Source organism: Perca fluviatilis, chromosome 3 (assembly GCF_010015445.1).
Source record: "Perca fluviatilis chromosome 3, GENO_Pfluv_1.0, whole genome shotgun sequence".
Lineage (NCBI taxonomy): Eukaryota > Metazoa > Chordata > Actinopteri > Perciformes > Percidae > Perca > Perca fluviatilis.
Genome location: NC_053114.1, coordinates 43,296,152 through 43,309,903, shown reverse-complemented (window position 1 = coordinate 43,309,903; position 13,752 = coordinate 43,296,152). Strand labels below are relative to the sequence as shown.

The 13,752-nt window shown below is 41.6% G+C and overlaps 1 protein-coding gene across 1 annotated transcript in view; it reads left to right on the top strand.

The window, feature by feature from the left end:
- Window positions 1-4,716: 4,716 nt before the first annotated feature.
- LOC120556519 (SH3 and multiple ankyrin repeat domains protein 2-like) overlaps window positions 4,717-13,752 on the top strand; it is a 287,467-nt gene continuing 278,431 nt past the window's right edge. The window contains exon 1 of the mRNA XM_039796163.1: window positions 4,717-5,118. The gene's annotated coding sequence lies outside the window, so the exon portion shown is untranslated. The remainder of the gene's footprint in view (window positions 5,119-13,752) is intronic.

Genomic DNA, 13,752 nt, shown 5'->3' with positions numbered 1-13,752 from the left:
GGAAAAACACCCGACTTTCACCCTGGAAACGCACGTTCCTGTACCGGGAGTGTTTTAATCCAAACCACAATCTTTTTACTAATCTTAACCAGTCGTTTTGGTGTCTAAACTTAACTGTCGTCGCAGCATGGCACTCACCTGTTTCTCGGCTAAACTTAACTGTAACGACCCCTGAAACAACAGACAGTTCACGGTGCTCTGTAGCCGGCTCCCAGTCACCTTTTCTCGGCTAAATGTGACTGCAAAGACCGCTAAACTTAACTGTCACGGACTGGTGGTCATGTGACCGGCTGACGGTCGCCTAAATTTATATGATATCATACTATATGTTGTGCATACGTTTTCGTACAATATTATATGAACCTGTTCATGAGAAAGCATTGTTCTATTTGAGGGGGAAATGGACCAATATAAAAATCAAGTAGAAATGATGGCATCCCATTTTATCAAAAGGTAAAATAATGTTGACAGCAGGAAAGCATAGCAGGAAAGAATGGCGAGGTAAAAGCAAAGTAATGGTATCAAATATTCATAAAAGCTTTTTGATGACAGAATATTTTAAAGAGCAATTAACCAGTAAATCAGCAGAAAACAAAATGACCTTTCATGAGAGATTTTCCTGAGTTGAAAACATGACTAGACAAAAATATAAAATATTTCCAACTTAAAAGTCTACATTCATTTATTTCAGGGTTTATTTCTTTATTTTTTTTTTTTTTTTTTTTTTTTTTTTTTTTTTTTTTTTTTTTTTTTTTTTAAAAAAAAAAATAAAAAAATTTTTTTTATTTTTTTTTTTTTTATTAAATGATAAAATTAAAAAAGATTTTTATATGTGTTTTCAGTTCTCATTCTCAAATTTGTTGCCCCGTTCACCAACTTGTCCTTTTTCATGAATATTTACCACCTCCATCAATTCCAAGTATTCCTTTTGGCTGGAAATTTTACATTTGCATTTGCATAAACTGGGGTAGATGCTCCATATTCATGCTCCATCTTGAAATACGTTAGCTGGTAAGGGACATACAGGACATACTGCTCCACCTTTCGCATTTTCTCTGTCACATGATAAACTCACAGCTGCTGCTAATGCTGCTAATGGGTATCGTAGCTCCCTGGCCCCGGCAAGTTTGAAGAAGGAAACATGGAGGACCACACATATTCAAAATCCAAATTTCAGGAGTCTTCTTCTTCACCCAGAAAAAGAAAAACATTACATGTCATTTAGCTGACGCTTTTATCCAAAGCAACTTACAATTGCAATATATCAGAGGTTACACGCCTCTGGAGCAACTAGGGGTTAAGTGTCTTGCTCAGGGACTCATTGGTCGATGTATCGCAGTGGGAATCAAACCCTGATCTCCCACACCACAGTCATGTGTCATATCCACTGCGTCACCACCACCTCCAAAAAGGAGATTGAAAAGAGCAAGAGACCGGCTTTTTGAAGCGTGAAGGCTACCGTAGCTGTAATACCTACTTTGAACTGCGTGGCGAGATAGAGTTGATTGCGATATATGATCTCAACGATAGATGGGAGAAATTCCTACACAGTGGACCTTTAAATATCTTTTAAAGATTTTTTTAATATCTATATTTTAGCAGTTGATTGCTGTTAAAAAACAGAACCACTAGCAGAAAGGTATTTTACAGCAATAGCTTGAGTTTCTTGAGGTGCATTTAAAAGCACCAAGAGCTTACAAAGTCCCGTCTGTGTTGTTTCTCCAGCACTGTCCATGTTGTGTCAAAGGTCAGCTAGTCTCTTCTGTGTCTTTAGCTGCAGACAGTTGGACGTCCCGTCCTTTGAAGTGAAAAACAGCCACAAATTACACCGTTTAGCTGTCAGCATTTTATTTATCTGTTTTATCCAGCTACTAGCTAGCAGTAGGCTAACGTTACCCGCCAAGTGTAGTGTTAACTAGCGTCACATGCAGCGATGCTTCTGTTGCCTGTTAAGTCCATTTCGGAGCACCAGAGGGCAGCGCAGGCATTTACGTGGCACCGAAGATCTGCGTTGTCATTCGGTCGTTTAGGAACCAGGATTCGGTACCCGACCCTATCAGAGACAGGCAAGCTGTTTCACCTTGTTTCCAGACTTTATGCTAAGCTAAGCTGCCTCTCAGCTTTGGCTCCATACCTAACACACAGACAAGAGAGTGGTGTTGCTCTTCTCATCTACCTCTTGGCAGGAACCGAATAGATTATTTGTGCGTCCCTGAAATGTCAAACTATTCCTTTAAGAGTACAGCCAACCATGCGTTGTGATGAACACGGTGTCTGGGCAACGCTGGAGGGTGGAAAGGTGGACAGGTGGTTTGGGATCTTGTCTCCGAAACACATGTACACAGTTGTGAAAGGCCACTGAATACTTGTGTGGAGAGCAACAGGGCACAGCTCACACTCTGCAACCTGCAATCTTTGGGACTGGATGTCTTTTACTTTGAGCTGCTGTCAGTGGATATGAAATAGAAATAAAAATCAGTGTGTGTGTGTGTGTTTGTGTGTGTGTGTGTGTATGTGTGTGTGTGTGTGTGTGTGTGTGTGTACACACTAGAATCCAACCCTGGAGTTGACACGTTGGCTTGCCCCTGGGGTAGAGCCGGGCTGTTAGTCTGGCTGCCTGCCACTGTTGCCATGATCAACATCCTCCCGTTTTGACTTGTAGCATGGTTGTCATGGTAATGACCGTTTATTTGCAGGGGGCACTCCAATATTTCGAGAAAGAGAGAGACTTTGTTTTTACATTTCACCGTGGAGTCATTTGTTCATAGACCTCAATTATTCTGCAGTAGCCCTAGGGCTGCAACTCAGGATTATGTTCGTTATCTGTCAATTAATCGATAAGTTGTTTGGTCTTTAAAATGTCAGAAAATTGTGAAAAATGTGGATTAGTGTTTCCGAAAGCCCAAGATGACGTCCTCAAATGTCTTGTTTTGTCCACAACTCAAAGATATTCAGTTTACTGTCACAGAGGAGAGAAGAAACTAGAACATGTGTTTTAATAAATTGCAGCAGGCTTCACTGTATTTATGCTATTTTATAACCAGCTCTACTGATAAGGAAAAGTTATAGGCTATGTGTCGACACTGAGCGTAAATTTTGGATTGAATAATCTACTGTATGTGCATTTTCAGGGACATTTCTGCATTGGCCTGGGGCGACAAAAAATGACAAAGATATCCACAGGCTAACACATAGACGTAGATTTCAGGCGGGATGCAGGGTGCAGAGGTAGTCCCCCTCAAAAAACATGAAAGACAACCCCAAAAGTGTTAAAAATAACTGTTCAGGGGACTCAAAACATGGAAATATCCATCTTACCTGTAAATATGTTTCCCAACGATTTCAGACACCCCTATAGTGGACCGTACCATCTTCACCTTGCAGTAATGTACATTTTGCAGTGGCTTCTGCTGACTTTCCACGTCCGCGGTTGCAACGCAGAAAAGGGCCACTTTTCCGCAGGGTGATCTTTTTTGTTTGTTTAAAATTTGGACTATGACTTTAACAAGGTTTCATTCTCTAATCGATTTGTTGTTGAGATGGACATGATTCCTAAAAAAACGTCGTGAAACACGTGTGATGTTTTGAATATGCAGAAGGTTTTAAACAATACAGCAGCATTCCTACTTAAAGACATAAATTGATGCAGAAATGGAAATAAAGTGTTTGATGCTCAAATATCCCCTCCCCCCCCATGAGAGAGAGAGAGAGAGAGAGAGAGAGAGAGAGAGAGATAGACTTAATATATCCCAAACAGGGAAATTACTTACGATCAGCTGTGAATTGCTGTGGGCAGAGCCGGCCCGACGCATAAGCGAACTAAGCGGCTGCTTAGGGCCCCGTGGCTACCAGAGGGCCCCCAAGAGTGCTTGAAATGTCTCACAATTGAGCCGGTCAATTTAAAGATAAGGTGTTGCTGCTAATTGGTCCCACATTAGTCTTTAAATGCTTATTTGCACATTATGAGTGCTTAAACTAATATGTACAATACACAAGTTGGTTTAGTGCCAAGTGCAGTGGCAAAACGTTACAATGTGGAGAGTCCCCAAACCAAATCCTGCTTAGGGCCCCCAAAAGTCTTGGGCCGGCCCTGGCTGTAGGCTACAGTTTTATGGATTGTGCCCCCATACAGGAAATCCAAGAAATATACTAGAAATAATAAATAAAATAAGATAACAAACGATCAAAATACCAGGGAAAAAAAGTAGAGGAATGAAAAGAATGTAGCCTACATGTTTATATATGTACAGTAAGTGTAGAATAAAAAGTACAGCCTAAATACATAGGCCTTCTTTCTGGGAGAATTTATCATTATGATCAACCTAATTATTTCCTGGATTTTGTAACATCATAGTCCCTAAATGTATGGACTACTATGTAGCCTATAACAAAATAAAATATATGTATAATATTAAATATGTAGTGAACAGTGTGCAAGTAGCATACTAGCACCATATTGTTATTTGTGAGGGAATGAGAGAGTTATCTCACACACAGCTGTGAATTGTACAGTTTTATGGATTGTGCCCCCCCCCCCAATGTGGAAACAAAACCTACGCCCTTGGGCTCACATCCACCTGGCTTGTCGGCAGGCGCTCGCGCTTGGTGCCCTGATAATCAACGCCCCTCCTCCTCCTCCTCCTCCTCCTCCTCTTCCTCCCCACCACCACCACCACCTTCTTCTACCTCTGTCTCGGTGTCAGGCGGGGAGAGATGTGCCGCTCGGAGCCGCGCTGAGTGTCTGTCGCCTCGGGTTGAATTTCAGCGCGGCAGCGCTCGGGTTTCTCTCCGGGAGATCAGGTTTAAAACGCACCGGCTGCCTCTCTTCTCCTCCCTCCCTCCCTTCCTTCTTTGGAGCTCTCCTGCTGCCCACCACTGCCCTTTTTCTTCCGTCCACACATATTCACACTTTGACTGGAAGTTTTTTTTATTTTTTTTTTATTTTTTCCCCCGGCAGAGCTGCTCCACTGACGGCGGTGCGCGCTCGGAGAGCCGGGAGTCATGAAGCGACATTAGGAACAAATAACCGCGGGAAAGAAAAAAAAAGAGAGAAAGAGGACAACAGGACGAAGGGAATAAAACAGTCGGAGTGAAACAGGAACCAGGACGACGTCCAAGGTAAGCGTTAAGCTTTTGTCACTTCTTTTTGACACCCTTAGGCTATGTGTCGCCTGTGCTAATTCTGCATGGACTTGTCAGTGGGGACTTAAAGTGAGTTCATACAACTTCCTGTCAACCCTTCCAGAGATGACCGCTGTGATCCCGGTGTGTGGCGTTTTTTTCTGTTGCTATATGTTGGATAAAGCTAACCTAACCTCCAGTGAAATTTCGGTTCCACCATCTAACAAGGGACCCTTTCATAAAGGAACTCTTAAGTATACCAATTACTTTGGATAATTCAAGTTGAACTTCATTTGTATTTGTTAATTACCATAAATAAATCACAGTCAAAAGATTTAGTAATGAGTCTCACTGTAGAGCTGCAAAGATGAATCGATTAGTTGTCAACTATTATATGAATCGCCAACTATTTTAGTACTCTCTTAGACGGTCTGAGTAGAAACTCTCTGATTCCAGCTTGTTAAATGTGAATATGTTCTAGTGTCTTCTCTCCTCTGTGACAGTAAACTGAATATCTTTGAGTTGTGGACAAAGACGAGCCATTTGAGGACGTCATCTTGGGCTTTTTGGGTAACACTGATCCACATTTTTCACCATTGTCTGACATTTGATAGACCAAACAACTTATCCAAAATAATCAACAGATTAATCATTAATGAAAATAATCGTTAGTTGCTGCCCTAGTAGTAAACCGGTGTTTCCCAAACTAGGAGGCAGACATGACCAGGGGAAGAGGTGAAAGTAGGGCTGGGCAATATATCGATATTATATCGATATGAGGCTAGATATGGTCTTAGATTTTGGATGTCGTGATATCGTGATACAACATAAGTGTTGTCTTTTCCTGGTTTTAAAGGCTGCATTACAGTAAAGTGATGTACTTTTCTGAACTTACCAGACTGTTCTAGCTCTTCTATTATCCCCCCTTAGACATTATGTCCACATTACTGATGATTACTTATCAAAAATGCAAGTGTGAAGATATTTTGTTAAAGCACCAATTGTCATCCCTAAAATATCGTCGCAATATCGATATCGAGGTATTTGGTCAAGAATATTGTGATATCTGATTTTCTCCATATCGCCCATCCCTATGTGAAAGTTTAATAAACCCTTTTCATAGCAGATATAATTTGATTTATCAAACACAGGTGTAACTAATAGCTTTATTGATTGCTCCATTGCATTGCAGTAATTGCTGGAGAATCAATACAACATTGATAAACAGCAGGCGTCAGAAGCTCTGCAGCAGATCTAAAACTATTAGTTGATTAACAAAACGAGACATCTTCAAACATCCCCTGGGACTTTTCCATTATTTTCTGTCATTGTATTTGACTAAAGTATCAGTTGATTGATTGTGAAAACGGTCGGCAGAATACGTTTTATTGAAAATAATTGTTAAATCCAGCCCTATGTCTGCAGCACTTCTCCAGAAGTCGAGCGGTCAATGGGTTCATTGATGACCTAGAGACAAAGACTGCTGGAGGAGGAAAAACACCAGCCAAGAGGGAGTTTATTACAATCTGGCAACATAAAAGGTGTTCTAATGAACCAAGTAATCTATAAAGCATTACTATATGGTTTATTAACCATTAATACATACACTGTAAACCTTTGATGTACATTTACAGATAAAATCTCACAGTATCCAGTGTTTCCTTTGGATGTGTTTTTAGCAGTGGGGGCTGTTCTGTTCGAACAACAACACAACAGTATGTGTTGTTAAAGTGGACGGGTCCAATAACCTCTGAATAGTTCTACTTGTTGTTAAATTGCAATGTGAGCGGCAGCCAACGGGGGGTGGGGTGATGCATTATTTCGGCAGGGTTATTTAAAAAGCGACTACGTTGTCCGTCTGCCCTATTTCTGATACCGTGGCGGCAGACATTTTGCCATGGCGGGCCGCCACTACAAAAATCAACATAACCTTTGATGTAAATTTACAGGTCAAATCTCACAGTATCTTACTGTTTTAATGTTATACAGGATCATACTGTAAATGGCAATGCATTCTGAGAGGAAAAAATAATATTACAGCACTATCTGCAAATGTTACAGATTACAGGTATTTACTGTTAATACCAATGCTTCTTGGGAAAATAAAGGAAAAGGCAGGAATTACACCGTAGCCAGTATATTACTGTAAATTCAAATAATACGGTAAACTGTCTATTTGCAGTAAAATACCTTAAAATGTGAAAAACAGTATGCTTATTGTAAACAAATAGTTTACTGGTGAAGCGGCTGTGAGTTTTTACTGTAAATTTACAGTGAAAAGCTTTACAGTGATCTCCCAAAGGCCTCACAACACTGCTCCCTTTTTAAAACGTCTCCTTCGTACTGTAACTCCTCATTTCCACCAACTGTGGTACGGCTGCGTGTCGGCTCCGTGCTCCGCCGTCCTTCAATACCCACCAGCTCCGGATTTGTTGCGATTTGGGTGTTTTGTGTTTTTTGCCCCCAACGGCGCCTTCCAGGCAGCGCGGCAATGGTTATGTTTAGGGTTAAGGTTAGGGTTAGCTGCCTGGAAGGCGCCGTTGGAGGCAAAAAATACCATCGGGCCACGAATTCACGTATGATCGCGCGATATAACAGGATGTAGTTTCTATAAACAGAACCACAAAACCGACAACAGTAGCCGTTTCCAACTATTATGACGTTTTCAAGGTGTAGTGCAGGGAAGTATGAGCCGCTGTGATCACGGTGTGTTTTATTTAGAACATTTTCTGGAAGGACTGATAATCACAGCCCCAGTTAGTGATGCGGATCACCAAAGCTGAAACCTTTGCACATTTTTTTGACAACGGGGGGAGCGAATCCGTTGGAATAAGTTGAGATTTTGCCGTTTGACAACACCCCTGGACATGTACACGCTCAGAACCAAAAACCAACACTAACACAGCTTCCTGTATTTGCTCGCACCATTATTTCATCCGTTTTATTTCCCTCCACCCCTCTCACTCGCGTACACCGTGTGATCACCTCCCCTTATGTCTCTATACTCATTCATAAAAGTGTTTTGTGTGACTGTTGTTTTAAATTGAGTTCTTATTATTTAGATATGTTTTGTTGAATCACAACTCTCCTCTTCCCAAAGTAAGACTGAAATCACTGGTGTTTCTTTTAAAAATGATTTGAGTGTCTGTTGGCGACAGAAACTAATTTCAGCCACAATAAGAGCTCAGCACCTGTTCCGTTATGCCAGGATCAGACTACACAAATTCAGCCCGGTTTTGACCTGACAGACACATCACAGACCAACAAAAAACAACAACTCAGGACTCGGGTGAAGAGGCGTTCAGGAATAGCCTCGACCTGTTGACTGAAGCAGCGCCAGGATTTCATGAAACCATATCATTTCAGCCGCTGCTTCTCTCCTCCGTTTCATCCAATCGGAGCAGCCGAGGACCGGCGTTTACTGTTGGCTAATTTACCTAAATGTCAGGTGTAAGCATGTAGGCGGGCGGACCGTCTCGTTTGCCCAGAGATGTTTAATTAATGCTTGACGGTTTTACAGCCTGCACCTGCTTCCTCCGTCAGTGTTACACTTTTCTCTCCTGCCTTTCTCCGGGAATAGTAATTTGAATAGCCATTCTTTGGCTTCCCCCAGCCTCCTTTTTGTTTTACTGGACACTGCAGAGACAGATTCACGCTCAGCTGAACTGCTCAGTTCACTGGTGTGGAAATGGCCTTCTGTGCTGATGGAAATCTGAACGGGTTCAGGGGTCAGGAGAGCAATTCCTCAGATGCTTTCTGTTCTGCACCTCCAAATGACACTATTTCAGTATTTTATGAATGCATTTGAGATGTTTGATGAAAACGTTTTTGCTGTTTCTTTCTCTACACCGTGGGGATCTGTCCATGATGTAAACTCTTTCCTTTAGCCCAATGCCAATGCCTTTATGGCCAATTTCCCCCTGTGTGGATGAATAAATCTCTACTTGACTTGACTCCCTGTATCTGACATTGATTAGTTCAGTCATATCAAAGGCATGTGTACAACAGCAGGACCAGTAACCTGGTAAAAAAGCCTGACTGGAGGATGTTGTGGGCGGGACATTAAGTCAGACTCCGTGGTGAGTCAGACACAGAGCTGTAGCCGAGCCAAAGTAGAACACTTTTTAATTTATTAACTTTATCAGTTAATCGGCCTTTCTTGGGGAAAAAGACTATCACCCAGGAAACGGATGTTTGTTCACCGGTGTGTTTTTAATCCAAACCACGATCTTTTCCCTAAACTTAACTGTCGTCGCTTAACTGCTGTTACCTCGCGGTGCCCTGTACCCGGCTCCCAGCTCCTTTTGTCGGCTAAACTTATACTAGCAACAACAGCCGATGCGACCGTCGTGTAGCTGGCGTCGCGTAACCAGCCAGCGGTTGCCCTAATTTCGTAGGATATCACACAAATTGGTGTGCACACATTTTCGTACGATATCGTACGAACCGTTTATGAGAATGTGTTGCATCTCTACATGTGTTAGCTGTAGATAGCTGACCAAATGTGATGGATATGGAGGAATCATGAGAATTGGGATTGAGCTCGGGCTGCTTGTGTTTTGTCCAGAGGTATATAGTAACGAAGTAGAACTACTTCACTACTCTACTTAAGTACTAAAAGTCTGTATCTGTACTCTCCTGGAGTATTATTTTTTCTCCTACTTCCACTTATACTTGAGTACATATTTTCGATGAGTTTAATACTTTAACTCCGATAGATTTTTTATGTGCTGCATCGTTACTCGTTACTGTTGTGAATTCCTCACGCTACGGAGACTGTGGAGGTTACAGTGTGTGTACGATAGTTACGTACGCTAATTGCGTAATTAAAATCCCCAAGATCGCGTTGTGTTTCTTTTCATTACGGTCGCCCGTTCAGAAGTCAGAGACGATGTAAGGTTGTACTCTTCCTATTTAGCCATTGTTGCAGCAGATGAAGCTATTCCTGAGTTGTTTGAGTCTGCAGTGAGTCCTGAATGTTAACCGTTTGACCCTGTGATGTGAAGCTGATCTAGTTTATCTGGATGTTTGACCCTGTGATGTGAAGCTGATCTAGTTTATCTGGATGTTTGACCCTGTGATGTGAAGCTGATCTAGTTTATCTGGATGTTTGACCCTGTGATGTGAAGCTGATCTAGTTTATCTGGATGTTTGACTCTGTGATGTGAAGCTGATCTAGTTTATCTGGATGTTTGACCCTGTGATGTGAAGCTGATCTAGTTTATCTGGATGTTTGACCCTGTGATGTGAAGCTGATCTAGTTTATCTGGATGTTTGACCCTGTGATGTGAAGCTGATCTAGTTTATCTGGATGTTTGACTCTGTGATGTGAAGCTGATCTAGTTTATCTGGATGTTTGACCCTGTGATGTGAAGCTGATCTACTTTATCTGGATGTTTGACCCTGTGATGTGAAGCTGATCTAGTTTATCTGGATGTTGCTAGCTTGCTAACTTTCCTGTTCATTACACATTACTAGCTGGTGTGCGACACGTTTTTGGGTCTTTAATCGTTACTGTGCTGGAGAGGATGTTTATTTTACTTTCACAGTGTGATAATTGTACATTTTATTTCAGTATTTGTTAATATTTGTTATTTTTAATATAATTAATATTTGTTAATTCCTTTGGCTACAGCCTTGGCTAAACATTTGACATAATATAAACAATATGATCTTTAAACTTGTGACTGCTTTCTTAATAACTAAATAACACAGTACTTTTACTTTCAGTACTTGAGTAGTACATTTTAAAATAAACTACTTGCCAATACTTAAGTACAAAAAATGTTACTTCCACTTAAATGTGGTGCTTAAAGAGCACTTCTACTTCTACTCAAGTCACTTTTTTGATAGAGCAGAAGTTTCTGATGCTGGTGAAGATTGAAGTGACGTTGTTGAAGTGAATGAAAGTTGTAGGCTTACATATGACTACTTTGGTTATTAATGAATACAGTGCTTTTATTTTTTCAATAGTTGGCTAGAACCTTAAAAATACCATGACACGTGCAGAAGCAAATCTGTTTTACCTTGTTCGTGTGTGTGTGTGTGTGTCATCTGAGTCCAAATGCTCTTTGCCCATCAGCCCCGAAGGGCTCACACACAGAGAGAGCGAGAGACCAAAGCAAGGAGGTAAAGGGTGTTTGGAGTTTTAAGCCCCCAACGTCGCCTTCCAGGCAGATTAGGCAAGGGTTAGGGTTAGGTGCCTTGAAGTCAACGGTCGCAGGGCTGCCTTGAAGTCGACGTTGGGGGCTTAAAACACCATCGAGCGAGGTAAAGATGGTATCTCTGCTCTTAAACAGGACCCAGGGAAGGGCAACTGTGTGTGTGTCTGTGTGTCTGTGTGTGTGTGTGTGTGTGTGTGTGTGTGTGTGTGTGTGTGTGTTTGTGTGACATCTGAGTCTCTGTGTGTGAGCCCTTTGGACTCACACACAGAGAGAGCGAGAGACCAAAGATGGTGAGAGCTCTGACAGAGAGATAGACAAACGGAGGGAGGGAGGAGGTGGATGACAATCTGTTGTGCCTCCTAACTTTCTCATCTCCCCCCTCTCCTCCCTGTTTTATTGTACCTCCTCACCCTGCCTGCCTTCCTGCCCGTCTGTGGCCTTCTCCTGCTGCGACTCGCATCTGCCGGGGAAAAATAGCTGATCTTTAGTCTTGGCAGGGAGTCCCCAGCATGCCCACCGCCTTCTCCGGCTGGGATTTGTGATGTAGTGCAGGGCAGAAGAGGACAGATACTGGCTTTTGGAATTGAGTTTCTTACCTGTGTTCTTTACTCCAAAAAGCAGGCGGCATTTGCCCGCTGCGCTTTATCTTCTTTGAGGAATTGAGTCTGCAGTGAGCTGCAGATACAGGCAGCTGGATTTGACTTTAGTTCAGTTTGTTTCTGGTCTTTAAAGAGTAGTTCAGGTCATTTTTTGTATGTCCGTTTTAATACGGTATACCTGCATGCCACACATGGACGGTTATGAGGGCTGGGTCTAAAGAATAGTAAAATGTCTGTAGAGGAGACCTAAGGAATCCATTGGTACCAACCAAGTTATGCTAGCTTGTCGGGAAAGGGGGTGAAATAGCCCTCCGAAGTTAGGCTACATTTTGCCGAAGGAAAAAACGGGCATGGCCATTTTAAAACTAACAGACTTTAGAGTCTGTAGAGCTGCACTTTATTATGTTCATGTTAAATAAAAAAAGTTTTAAATTATTGTAACTGCTTTACGGTCAATTCGTAATGTAAACATTGATACTTTTAGTAATGCAGTAGGTTAGATGGAACCTTGTACAATTGTAGAATCTCTTTCATATCCAAGCAAAATTGGTTTTGCAACTGAAATATCCCAAATCGTCAGCGGTATCGATTCAGGAAATCAGTGGTGATACCCAGCCCTAGTTATGAGACTATGGACCCCTGGGCACAAACATGTAAGAGGCCCCCTACTACATGTGACTACAAGTCACCCAAACTCAAAGGCTACGTTCAGACTTCAGGCAAAAGTGGCCCAAATCAGATTTTTTTTTTGGGGGGTCAGACTTCTTCAGAAGTAGTGGGAACACTCAAATCTTGCCCAATGCGGCCGTAGATGGAACAACCAAGGTGGATTTGATGGGACTTTTACGTCAATCTACATCAACTTTTGTCACAGTTATGCGCCGGTGGGAGTCTAGACACAGACAGTAACATTAAAAACTGGACTAGGCCTACAACATGGAGAACAGTGATGGAGCAAGTCAATGGAGGGAGAGGGAGGTGTTAGACCTAATTAGTGTATGGGGAGATACTTCAATTCAATCAAAACTAGAAGGATCACACCGTAACTGCTCCGTTTTTTGAAAAATCCTCAGCACCTGCTCATTAATGTTACGGCTGCCATTACAAAAACATTTTCAAATAAAAGAGAAAATGCTTACTTCCTCCATAACCTCCCTAACTTTAGTGCAACAGCGTGCTGCGTCTGATGTCATCGTTATTGTTCTTTTGCGCATGCGGGTCAGTTCGAAACCGCAAACAGTTCACACTGGAATCTGATATAGGCCACATTTTAAAAGGTAATGTGAACAGCCGAACAGAAAAATCGGATCTGAGCAAAAAATCCGAATTAAGCATCAAGACTTGCGGTGTGAACGTAGCCAAAGAGTCTCAAAGAGTCTACTTTTAGTAATTTTGCATCTCCTTGTTTTTGTTTTCTTTTGCATTGATTTTCAGTCGTTTTAGGTTTCTTTGCGGCCATTTTGTGTCTATTTGTGGTCTTTTATATTTAGTATATATGTTTTTGGTCATTTTGGGTGTATTCATAGTCATTTAACATCTATTTGTAATTGTCTGGCATCTCTGTAGTCATTTTGTGTCGTTTGTAGTTGTTTTTTGTATGTTTGTTCTCATTGAGCGTCTTTTTGTAATCGTTTTGTGTTTTTTTTCAGCAACATTTGTAAGTCCGGACCCCTGACCCCTCGACGCAAACTCGGAAGATTCTACTTTTGGTCATTTTGCGTCCATTTTTGTAGTCATTTTGAATCTGTTGTAGCTGTTGTAATTTTGCGTCTCATTGTTGTCGTTTAGCATCTATTTTTTTGTCATTTTACATTTCTTTGGGGTCATTCTGTGTCTCTTTTTGAGTCAATTATAATTGATCTTTGTGG